The sequence below is a fragment of the Xyrauchen texanus genome, chromosome 35 (genome assembly GCF_025860055.1).
Source record: "Xyrauchen texanus isolate HMW12.3.18 chromosome 35, RBS_HiC_50CHRs, whole genome shotgun sequence".
NCBI lineage: Eukaryota > Metazoa > Chordata > Actinopteri > Cypriniformes > Catostomidae > Xyrauchen > Xyrauchen texanus.
The window spans coordinates 19,080,688-19,092,255 of record NC_068310.1 but is presented as its reverse complement, the minus strand read 5'-3'; the positions used below and the strand labels follow the sequence as shown (position 1 = coordinate 19,092,255).

The following is an 11,568-nucleotide window of genomic DNA, read 5'->3' as shown; positions in this document are numbered from 1 at the left end:
TTATGCTGAAGCTTAGTTTAGCTCCTGTTTCCTGTTTTGGTTTTTGTAGTCCTTTGTAGTTTTTTTATTACCTTGTCTTGTTTCACTGTTGCCCTTTGTTTTTCACTTTTGTCCCTTATGTAACGCCATAGTCTCTTTGTTAGCGTTCGTGTTTTCCGTCATTGCTTTCACCTGTCCCTCGTTAGTTTGCCATTGGTTTCTGTTTATTACCCTGTCATCTTGTTTGAGTTCTGTCTGTTCATTGGCCCCTGTTTTCCCATGTCCATGTATTTATACCCTGTCTGTTTGTTCAGTCGCTGTCGGTCGTTGTTTGTGAATGGATGTATGGATCGTTTCATGTTTTGCTGTTCTTGCTCCCTGATAATAATTCGTGTTCGTTCCCCTTCGTGGATGTTTGTCAACTTGTGTTCACCCGTGAGTAACTGTGTTTTTGAAGGCACTTTTCCCATCGTGGACTTTTGATTTATCCCAATGTTTGTGTTCTTTTCATCCGTGTGTTAGTTTGACTTTGAGTTTATTTTCCCCTCGAGGACGTTTCTTTTGTTCCCGTGCTTTTTCATCTGTGTACATATATGAATAAAACTGCGTTTGGATCCGCTTCTGCCGTCTCTCTTCTCCTGATTACCCAGATCGTGACAGAACGACCGACCACACAATGGATCTAGCGGTTATCCGGGCATGCTGCCGCCTCCTGGACCTGAAGCAAGGAAGCCGTCCGGTGGAGGATCACATTAGGGACTTCCTGTACCTGGCGAGCGCCACCGACTATCCTGACTCCTCCCTGGTGGTGTTCTTCCAGGCTAGCCTGACCGGTACGCTCCAGGAGCAGTTGCCGCCGACGACACGGGGCTGGACGCTCTGTGAATTCATGGAGGAGACACTTCTGGCATGCGGCTCACTGCTTACTGTGGAGGTGGTTGAGGATCCTGCCTCTCCTCCCACGGCGGTGACCCTCCAGTCGTCCTTGGCTCATCCTTTCACCTGCCCCACCGGTCAGCGAGCTCGCTCCCACGCCAGTCCCATCTGTCAGCAAACGCACCCCCACGCCAGTCACTCTCTACGAGCCAGTGCGGTCCACTTCGTCTGCCCGGAGGAGGAACAGAAGACGGGCTTCCGCCCTCCGGCCAACGTCAGCCACAGTCAGCGAGCCATAGCCCACGCCTGTCACGGTGAGCGAGTCAACGCCTACGCATGTCACTGTGAGCGAGCCTGTGCCCACGTCAGCCAGCCGGCACCTCCGCATATCACGGTGAGCGAGCCTGCGCCAAGGCATGTCACTGCGAACGAGCCTGTAGCCTCGACCGTCCCTGAGCCAGCGCCTGTAGCCTCGACCGTCCCTGAGCCAGCGCCTGTAGCCTCGACCGTCCCTGAGCCAGCGCCTGTAGCCTCGACCGTCCCTGAGCCAGCGCCTGTAGCCTCGACCGTCCCTGAGCCAGCGCCTGTAGCCTCGACCGTCCAAGAGCCAGTGCCAGCAGCCTCGACCGTCCCAGGGCCAACGCCAGAAGCCAGGACCGTCCAACAGCCAGCGCCCCTCGAACCTTCTAGGGCTCTGCTTACGGAGCCTCCCAGGGCTCCACCCCTCGAGCTTTCCAGAGCTCCGCCCCTCGAGCTTTCCAGAGCTCCTCCTCTCGAGCCTTCCAGAGCTCCGCCCCTCAAGTCACTCGAGCCTTCCGGGGCTCCACCTCTCGAGTCTCTCGAGCCCTCTAGAGCTCCGCCCCCTGAGCCTCCTACGGCTCCGCCTCTCGAGCCTCCTTCGGCTCCGCCCCCAGAGCCCCTACGGCTCTGCAACCAGAGACTCCAGAGCCTTCTAGAGCTCCGCCTCCCGAGCCTCCTACGGCTCTGCTCCCAGAGACTCCAGAGCTTTCTACGGCTCCGCCTCTCGAGCCTCCTACGCCAGAGCCTCCCACGGCTCTGCCTCCTGAGCCTCCCACGGCTCCGCCCCCCCCCTCCGCCGTTCTGTTAACCTGCTGGAAAGGCTGAACAGCATTGCGTTCTTCCAGATACATGCGCAGGTAATAGAAAGAATAAGAAATAAGAATAAGAAAAGATGCAAAACAGCATCAATACAAGCTCCACCACTTTACGAAAGATGGCTGGAGCCCGTGGAAAGCCCATGTGTGCCTCCAAGGTCTCCGGCTCACAAAGGAGTCCTGTAGTTGCTTTTCCAAGCAATAAGTCATTGTGCCCTAAACTTAGCAGCGCAATGATCACAGTAGACAGGTACACTGGAATAACCCAGGTGAGCCCAATTATGAGGTTAAGGTGCTTAGTGCTTTGAATTCTCAGGTAGTAATTGGCCTGGCACACGTACAGGTAACGCTCCAGAGCCATGCAGGTGATAGTCAGCACAGTGCAGAAAACACTGATGGTGTTAATGAAGAACTGGGTGAGGCACCAAGCTCCATACGGCAGTGTGGTTTTCTGCAGCAGGCAGTGTATTGACCCTGGGTGATAATAAGTAGAATGTCACTCACAATTAGATTTTTCAGCAAGGCAAACCGTGGCTCCCAGGATAAATCTTCTGAACGTCCAAGACTGAACAGAGTGCAGCCATTAACAACCAGAGAGATGATGGTCGTCACCAAAAAAACACAAACCAGTACCTGCATAGCTGTATCTGAAGGCAGGATGGATCTGAACAGGCAGCTCCCTTGGTCTGACGACTGGGGAATCTCAAAAGTGATGTTGCGATCCAGCTGTGCAGGAGGTAGACACGCATGGACAGCAGTCCACACAATGAAACTTGGTATAGCATGTTTGAAACCCATTTGGATGAAGGTAAAACCCCAGTGGATGAGTATCAGATAAGCAGTATTTTCTTTTGACCGTCAGTGATGCTTTCATTTGTTGCATCTACCCACAGAAGGAGCAGCGAAATGGATGTGGACAGGAGAGTGGCTCGTAGGAAGGTGGAGCTAATATTCATTCAAAGAGGGCAAGCCTTCAGAAAATACATCCAATAAAAAGAGAAGAGTTTTGAAATGGAAAGGATAACACTTTGTTTCGTTTTGACATACTGATTGCCCTTTAAATATATTTTTTTAAACTATCACTAGCTATTAAATTAAAAAGGCATTTAAACAGCTATTTTTAATTAAATAGCCTTTAAACAATAAATATATATGTATTACAATAAGCATTTCACTATTCAAAGTCACTCTTTCCACTTTCAAAAACTGCAGCTCGACATAATTATTTTCACTAATGTATATTTATGCTTTTATGGCTATAAATGAATGTTTTGAGAAACTTAGCAATAGGTTACCAATGAAACTGGCTTTTGTTGAGAAATTATATAAAATGTGACCTTAAAGTTCTGTATTTTTTTATTTTGCTATACATTAATGTTTTGTAGGCTATAAGTTGGTGTGTGTGTGTGTGTGTGTGTGTGTGTGTGTGTGTGTGTGTGAGAGAGAGAGAAAGGGAAAAAGAGAGGCAACTAATGAGGTCAGTGAATAGTGCAATAATTAGCTGCCACTACAAAAGTGAATCAGATCACACAATCAGTTTCTTTTCACAGAATCACAGATCATTTTCATGTACTATTAATTTTTTATTCATTGTTCTGTTTGTTTGTTTGTTTTTTCTTTTATGTCCATCATGACCAACTTCATCTCAAAACTTAATCTGCATGTTATAAATAAATAAGCAAACAAATAAATATTACAACACAGAACTGATGCATTGAAGCAAGCTACAATTGATACAAACTGTGATTTGTGCATCTGTAGAGGCAGCAGGCGGGCACTGTTCAGAGATCAGAGAATTTTGGCCAATCAGAAGAGCTAGTTTGGACGCCTCTCCATTGGCGGAACATCACGCACGAACAGGGGAAAAAAAAAATTCCCTAGCTGGCAGTGGCAAATACCAGTAAAGGTATGTTTTTTTCTTTCTTTTCTGAAATCACTCACCGTTATACATTTGTTTATATATGCACGCTGGTCACTGCGGTCAAGCCAGCCGCAATTAAAATCCAACAGAAAGACGTGCTTTCTGACTCCTGTTGAGTGCAGAAGATAGCCAGTCTTACTACATTGACGAAAACGACTCTGTTACTAACGTAACCTCGGTTGCCTGAGAGGAGGGAACGAGTATTGCATAAGTAGCTTACGCTATGGGAAAACTCAGTTTCTCGAGAAATATTGAAGTCTTTATGTAAAACACATTGCAGCTGCACAGCAGACAGCAATGAGCGAGGCAGCTCGGTCATTGGCTGTGCTGCGGCAACTTGCTCGAACCAATGACGGGGCGACTCTGAACGTGCAACCAATGAGCGCGCTTCGCGCTCGCGTGCTCAGAGCCCGCCAAGATGTGCATGGCCAAGGCTATATATTAGGCGCCCTGTCATGAGAGTTCTTTAGGTTCAATCGACTGAAGCGACTGACAAAGCACAAGCACGGCAGCTTATGCAATACTCGTTCCCTCCTCTCAGGGAACCGAGGTTACGTTAGTAACAGAGTCGTTCCCTCTCGAGAGGTCTCTCCTATTGCGTAAGTAGCTTACGCTATGGGAACACCATGCAAAACGGCATGCGTGCTGACTTTGCTCTATAAAGCCAGAGGCAGATGCCTGAGCCTTAAAGCAAAGTGATTATTCAACGAGCCTGCCAACGGCGAGCTATATAATGGAATAATACAGAGCACCTTTGTCCCAAGGTGGCCCATGGTGGGGCGCTCATTGTAAAAACACAAGCACATATCTTATGTACTGATTTTTCTTTTTACTGATATGCATAAAAAAACCCTCTAAGTCAGTCAGAGACGGACTTTATAAGGGAGGATATACTGCTCAGCATATACGTACTCCAATCCATACTACAGTCAGGCTGATAGAATGTTGGAATGCAATGAGGGGACCTGTAGGTTATAAAACCTGATAAATGTCGAAGGCGAGGCCCAGCCTGCCGCCGCACAAATATCCTCAATGGGTATCCCACATGACCACGCCCATGAGGAGGCCATGCTCCTCGTAGAGTGAGCTCTGACGCCTAAGGGGCATTGAAGGCCCCTGGCTTCATAAGCCAGCGCTATATTGTTCCGTCTGTCTGAACGGAGCAGAACGTTCCAAGTATAATTTGAGCGCCCTGACCGGGCAGAGTAAATTAGCGTCGTTTTCGTCTGCTGGAGACGATAGCGCTGCCAGAGAAATCACCTGTACTCTGAAGGGTGTGGAGAGCACTTTAGGAATATACCCGTGCTTTGGCCTAAGGACAACTCTGCAGTTGTTAGGTCCAAATTCCAAGCAATCAGCGCTTGATGGCAGCGCGTGCAGGTCGCCCACTCTCTTGACTGAAGCGAGTGCCAGCAAGAGCGCAGTCTTGAGCGAGAGCTGTTTAAGGTGCACGGTTCGGAGAGGTTCGAACGGGGCACTCTTGAGTGCGTCCAGGACCGTGGCCAGATCCCAGATCAGTACCGAGGGGGGGCGAGGAGGGTTCATCCTCCTGGCGCGCCTCTTAGGAAACGAATGATTAGGTCGTTTTTCCCTAATGAGCGTCCTTTATCAGGATTGTGTGACGCCGCTATGGCAGCCACATAGACTTTGAGCGTGGAGGGTGTGCGGCCCGCCTCCAGCAGCTCTTGCAAAAAGGCGAGTACACTTGGTATCTCGCACGATTTGGGGTTCAAGCTCTTGGTATCACACCAGTCACTGAACACTTTCCACTTTTGGGCATATAAGCGCCTCGTAGAATGCGCTCGCGCCTCAGTGATGGTTCTCAACACTCCGCTGAGTAGGTTCTCTGGAACCCGTTGAGGGGCCATTAATGAAGGGCCCACAGATCGGGGCGGGGATGAAGAATCATCCCGTTGGCCTGCCTGAGGAGGTCCAGCCTCAACAGAATCGGCCATGGGACAGATTGCATCATCTGCATTAGTTCTGGAAACCACGTCTGGTTCTTCCAGAGTGGGGCTACCAGGAGCACTGCACATTTCACCTCCCTGATCCGACTGATGACCTGAGGTAGCATCGCGATCGGGGGAAAAGCATACAAGGGGCTGCTCGGCCAGACTTGGGCGAAGCGTCCGTGCTCTTTGAGAAGAAAAGAGGGCAGTGCGCATTTTCTCTGGAGGCGAAGAGGTCGACCTCTACCTCGCCAAAGGTTTGCCATAACCACTGAACCGTCAGGGGGTGGAGAGACCATTCTCCTGGGAGAACTTTGTCTCTGGACAGCATGTCCTCTCCCTGGTTCAGGACGCCTGGCACATGCGCTGCTCTCAGCGAGCGCAGGTTGTGCTGTGACCATAAGATGAGCTCCCTGGCCATAGAGTGCAGGGAGTTCGACCTGAGTCCACCCTGGCGATTTATATACGATACTACCGGTCATGTTGTCCGCTCGACCAGGACGTGTTCGCTTTTCAGGTACGGAAGCAGGGCTCTGAGAGCCAAGGCGACCGCTTTCATTTCCAGACAGTTTATATGTAGGCGCTTTTCCGGGTTTGACCAAAAGCCGGAGACAGGCCTACCCTCGTAAAGGGCCCCCCATCCTATTTTGGAGGCATCTGTCATTTTTCTCTGTGTGTTCACGCCCAGACTCACGCCGGTTTGATACCAGTCGACGGCCTTCCAGGGCGTCAGGGCTTCTATACAGCCGTGATTCGCTCTGATTAAAAAGTGGCCCGAGCGCCACGCGTGAGTGGGGACACGGCTCTTGAGCCAGCATTGGAGAGGACGCATGTGCAACTATCCTAGCTGGAGTACAGCTGATGCCGAGGCCATGAGACCGAGCATCCTTTGAAATCGTTTGACGGGGGCACGCGCCCGCTCTGAATGATGTTGCAAGGCGCCGAATAGCGATCGCGCGCTCTGAGAGGCGCGCTGTCATCTGCACTGAGTCTAGCACTATTCCCAGAAAAGAGATATTCTGGCTGGGGGATAGCACGCTCTTTGCAAAATTGATTCTCAGACCCAGGCATTCTAGATGGCTGATAATCCAAGATCTGTGTGTCGTTAATTGACTCTCTGATTGTGCTAGAATTAGCCAATCGCCGAGGTAATTCAGTATTCGCGACTCCCGCTGTCTCAGGGGGAAAGTGCCGCGTCCATACATTTCGTGGAATGTACGGGGGCCAATGATAGGCCGAATGGTAGTACTGTGTACTGGTATGACTGTCCCTCGAAAGCTTAATCTCAGAAATGGCCTGTGATGAGGCGCTATCGAATGTGAAAGTAAGCGTCTTTCAAATCCACTGATAGAAACCAATCCTCGGGCCTAACTTGCGCGAGGATATGTTTGGTCGTTAACATTCTGAACGAGCTGAATCATTAAAGCTTTGTTCAGATGTCTGAGATCTAGGATGGGGCTGAGGCCACCGTCCTTTTTCGACGAGAAAGTAGCGGCTGTAAAAACCCGCCTCGCTCATAGAGGGAGGAACAGTTTCTATAGCGCCCTTCTCTATCAGTTTGAGCACCTCGGTGCGTAGAACATGTGACACATCTTTCCTCACTTTCGTCTCGACCACCTCTGAAAAGCGGGGTGGTCTGCAAGCGAATTGAAGCGAGTAACCGTGTTTTATGTTCAAAACCCATTTCGGCATGTTGGGGATGGCATGTTTTTCCCAGGCTTTTGCTCGCACAGATATGGGCTGAATGCTGGCTGGGTGCGTGTCGCAGTGACATATGGGCCCTGCCAGCGAATTGCCTTATGCTAACACTGAGCTTACAGCTCTCAGAGGCCCGGGAGCGCGCTGAGCAGCTTTGTCGAGTGCCGAGTGCAGGGGTGCGTGTGAGATTACAGGCACGCATGCTATCTCCGTAATGCTCGCAGCATGAGCTGGAGAAATGTTTGAAACTGTATAGACAGTGTTTACGGGTGGGGGTGCATACATTGTAATAGGCACGCGTGCCACTTTCATAAAGCTTCCCGTTCTTAGCGGGGAGTTTCTTGGCTCGCGCGTCGCATCTGTGATGCTCGCGGCATGAGTCAGAGAACTGTTTGAAACTGTATTGGCAGCGCTTATGGGTGGGGGTGCATATACTGTAGTAGGCACGCGCGCCACTCTCATAAAGCCTCCGGCCATGGCGGGGGTTTCTGACCATGCATACAGTGTTTGTGTGTAGGGGTGCATGCATGACAGCAGGCACGCGCGCTACCTTTATAGTATTTCCCGCTTTTACTGGGGAAGTGTTTATAACTGTGGGAACAGTGCTTGTGTGTAGTGGTGCATACATGACAATAGGCACACAATCTACATTTATGGTGCGTCCAGCTGGAGCTGGGGAAGTATTCGGCACTGTTTGGACAGTATTGATATGTGGGAATGCGCACTTTAGTGTGGACATGTGACCCCTTAGTGACACAAACAGAAAATGACTCTTTTTGTCGCCGTTAAAATGGCATTTGATTGCAGGTGAGCGAGTTCTGTGACTGGCCCATTGACTGCTGTACAGACATTTCCAGCCGCCTGTAAGGGGACTTGGTAATGTTTTACACGTTTTGGAGAGAGTTGTCCGGCTTTTGCGAGACGCGCACGCTCTCTTTTTCTTCCTATGGCTAGGAAGACTTACGAGGCTCCGGGTTCAGCGCGATCTTGGGCTGAGGTCCCCGTCGCTCAGGCGGCTGCTTTCGGTTAGCAGAATGCGAGCGGCGTCGAGCGTCTGTTTCAGGTCTGTTTTTTGGCTGAGAGACGGGAGGCGCCGCTCTGGCTCGCTGTTGCTGCTCAGGCGGTCTCTGGCGGCTCTGTGACGAGCTGGAGCGCTTGGGCAGGAAATGACGCATGGCCTGCGAATCCTTCCGAGCTTCAGTGAAGCGTTCCGCGAACTCTCTTACCGCCGGTCCGAACAGGCCGCTTGGAGTGATAGGCGCGTCGAGGAATGGCGCCTTATCCGCGTCCTTTATCTCCGTTAGCGTCAGCCACAGATGGCGCTCAAGGACAGTCAGGTTAGCCATGGCCCGGCCGATTGATTGGGCGGTGGCCTTTGTGGCTCGCAGGGCTACATCAGTGGCGCTGCGCAGGTCCTTGAAAGCCTCAGGTTCAGGTCCAGACTCGTCCATGGTGCGGAGAAGTTTAGCCTGATAAACTTGCAGAATAGCCATGGAATGAAGCGCTGACGCAGCTTGGCCGGCGGCGGCGTATGCGCGACCGGCGAGAGCTGAGGTAGATCGGCAGGGCTTCGAGGGATGAGAAGCTTTGGCTTTCCATCCAGCGGTGGAGGGTGGGCACAGATGGTTGGCCACAGCCTCCTCGAGGGGCGGGGTTCCCTCGTAGCCTCTTTCTCTCGCGCCGTCTACCGAGGAGAGCGAGGAAGAGAAAGAAGGCTTCAGGCGAGCAGAGTGTGGGACTTTCCACAACTTCGTGAGTTCGTCGTGGACTTCGGAGAAGAAAGGAGAGGGTCTCTGTCGGGGGGCCTACCGGCGCCCCTGCAGGAACCACTCGTCCAGCCGGCTGCGGGCGGGTTCTTCTGGAGAAGACCAGTCGAGCCCGAGGTCTTCCACGGCCTTGGACAGGATACGGACGATCTCAGAGTCCATGCTGGTGCCCGCGCTCGTGTCCGCTGATGTCGATGGCGCGGGGTCCAACGAGCCCGGCCAGTCATCAGATGCAGCGTTAATAGAAAGGCTGTCATCCTTTTCATCGTCGTCCCCTGACGTGCCAAACGAGACGAGTCCCACCGCTCTGTGAAATGGACTGGCGGCGGGGAGATCTCTGGTAGCGGTGACGCACACGGGGACTGGGCCGGCGTGACGTCACCGAAGTCTACGTGCTCCGGCAGACTCTGTGAGCGGCGCTTTTTCTTGCGCGGCTCGAACAGAGGTGGCAGCACGGTGGAAGCAGGCTCGTTTGCGGCGAAAGCGGCAAAGCGAGCGTGCAGCTTGGCGAGGCCCAGGGAGTCGCATTCGGGGCATCCGCCCTGAATGAGTGAAGCTTCTGCGTGGTCCGGTCCCAGGCAGCGAGTGCAAATGACGTGCCGATCTCCGTCAGGAAGAGGGCCTCTGCACGAGGCGCAGGCTGAAGGCATTTGAAACAACGCCTTGAAAAATTACTCTTTTACTTTAAAAAGCATCGCGGGGGCGAGCGCTTGCAGTAAAGGATATGCGATGCGCGCCGGATGGCGTAGCAGAAGGCTTCGAAGGCGGCTGAAGGTGCCGCCGTCCTCTTAGCAGTCCTGCTGTAGGCTTTTCGACGGCGGGCGAAAGACTCCAACAATCCGGAGGATCCAGCGAAGAGAAGGTCTTCGCTGAAGGAGATTAAATCTAAAGGAACTCGCATGACGGGGTGCCCATTATATAGCCTGGCTATGCTAATTTCGGCGGGCTCTGAGCGCTGACGCGGTAGCGCGCCATTGGTCGCGCATTCAGAGTCGCCTCATTGGTTCGAGCAGTTGCGCAGTACAGCCAATGACCGAGCTGCCTCGCTCATTACTGTCTGCTGTGCAGCTGCAATGCGTTTTACATAAAGACTTCAATATTTCTCGAGAAACTGAGTTTTCCCATAGCGTAAGCTACTTACGCAATAGGAGAGACCTCTCGATAGGGAACTGAACTACACACCAATAGAAAAGCAAATAATATAACCTTTAAAAGAGAAAGGTGGAGACAGAGGGAGAAAGGTGAGAATGATAATTATGTGAAAGGATCACAGTTCCGCTATTTTAAATATAGAAAATGTAAAGCAATATTTGCATAATGTGTACACTTACTTATTGTCTATTATGTGCATTTGAAAACTCGATCAATTTGGGACAATCTTCCCAAATTCTTTATTAGAATCGTGTAATTCCTTTGCCAAAAAGAAGAGAAAGCTTTAAAGAGATTCGACCAGAAATAAAAATTCTGTCATTTACTTATGTTGTTTCAAACTTGAATGAATTTCTTTATTCTGTTGAACAATAAAGATGATATTTTGAACAATGTTGGTAACCAAACAGTCCTTTGACTTCCGTATTATGAAAAAATAAATACTATGGAAGTCAGTGGGGACTTGTGCATTTCTTAGAGACAAAACATGTAATATTATTCATATTACATGTGCGGTGCTACCAAATCTGGTGCTGGTGCTACAATCTGTAGAACTTGCTGTGTGAGTGTGTTACATCCAAGGATGTATTTGTTTTGTTTTCTTTCTTTCTTTCTTTCTTTCTTTCTTTCTTTATTTATTTCCCCCTTTCTCCCTGTTTCTCTCTCTACTTCCCATAAGCAGGAAGGAATTGCTGCCACCTGACGCCAATGATCGGTTGTAAATCTGCTGTGATTGGAGGAGAGGAAGCTTTGTGGGCAAAAGCAGCACCATTCCTCAGATCAGTTATTTGTTTGTAAACTTTTGTTGTATTGTTCTATACTATACAAATTTATATATTTGTTTCTTTGGGATTAGTAGAGAAGTGGGTGCCATTTCCTTTTGATTTAGTTTTCTCTTGTTTTAGCTGAGAACTGTTAGTGTATTTTTATTGTACTATTTTTTTTTTCTTCATATTGTCATGATCTCTGCTTTTATTTGTTATGCATGAATTTCTCTAAAAAAAATTTAAATGCTGCATCACAATAAATAAATTGGATGTAACTGATTGTGACAGTAAATAAAAAATATGCTGATGTACATGAACTCAAGTCACTATTTTTGGAATTTATTAAAT

General features: G+C 50.1%; 1 long non-coding RNA gene across 1 annotated transcript; it reads left to right on the top strand.

Moving 5' to 3' along the window:
- The first annotated feature begins 227 nt into the window (after positions 1–227).
- On the top strand, positions 228–11,436 carry LOC127629143 (uncharacterized). Its single transcript, XR_007968746.1, has 3 exons — positions 228–414; positions 3,732–3,876; positions 11,136–11,436. It is a non-coding gene; the product is annotated as an uncharacterized LOC127629143 (long non-coding RNA).
- Positions 11,437–11,568: the final 132 nt, after the last annotated feature.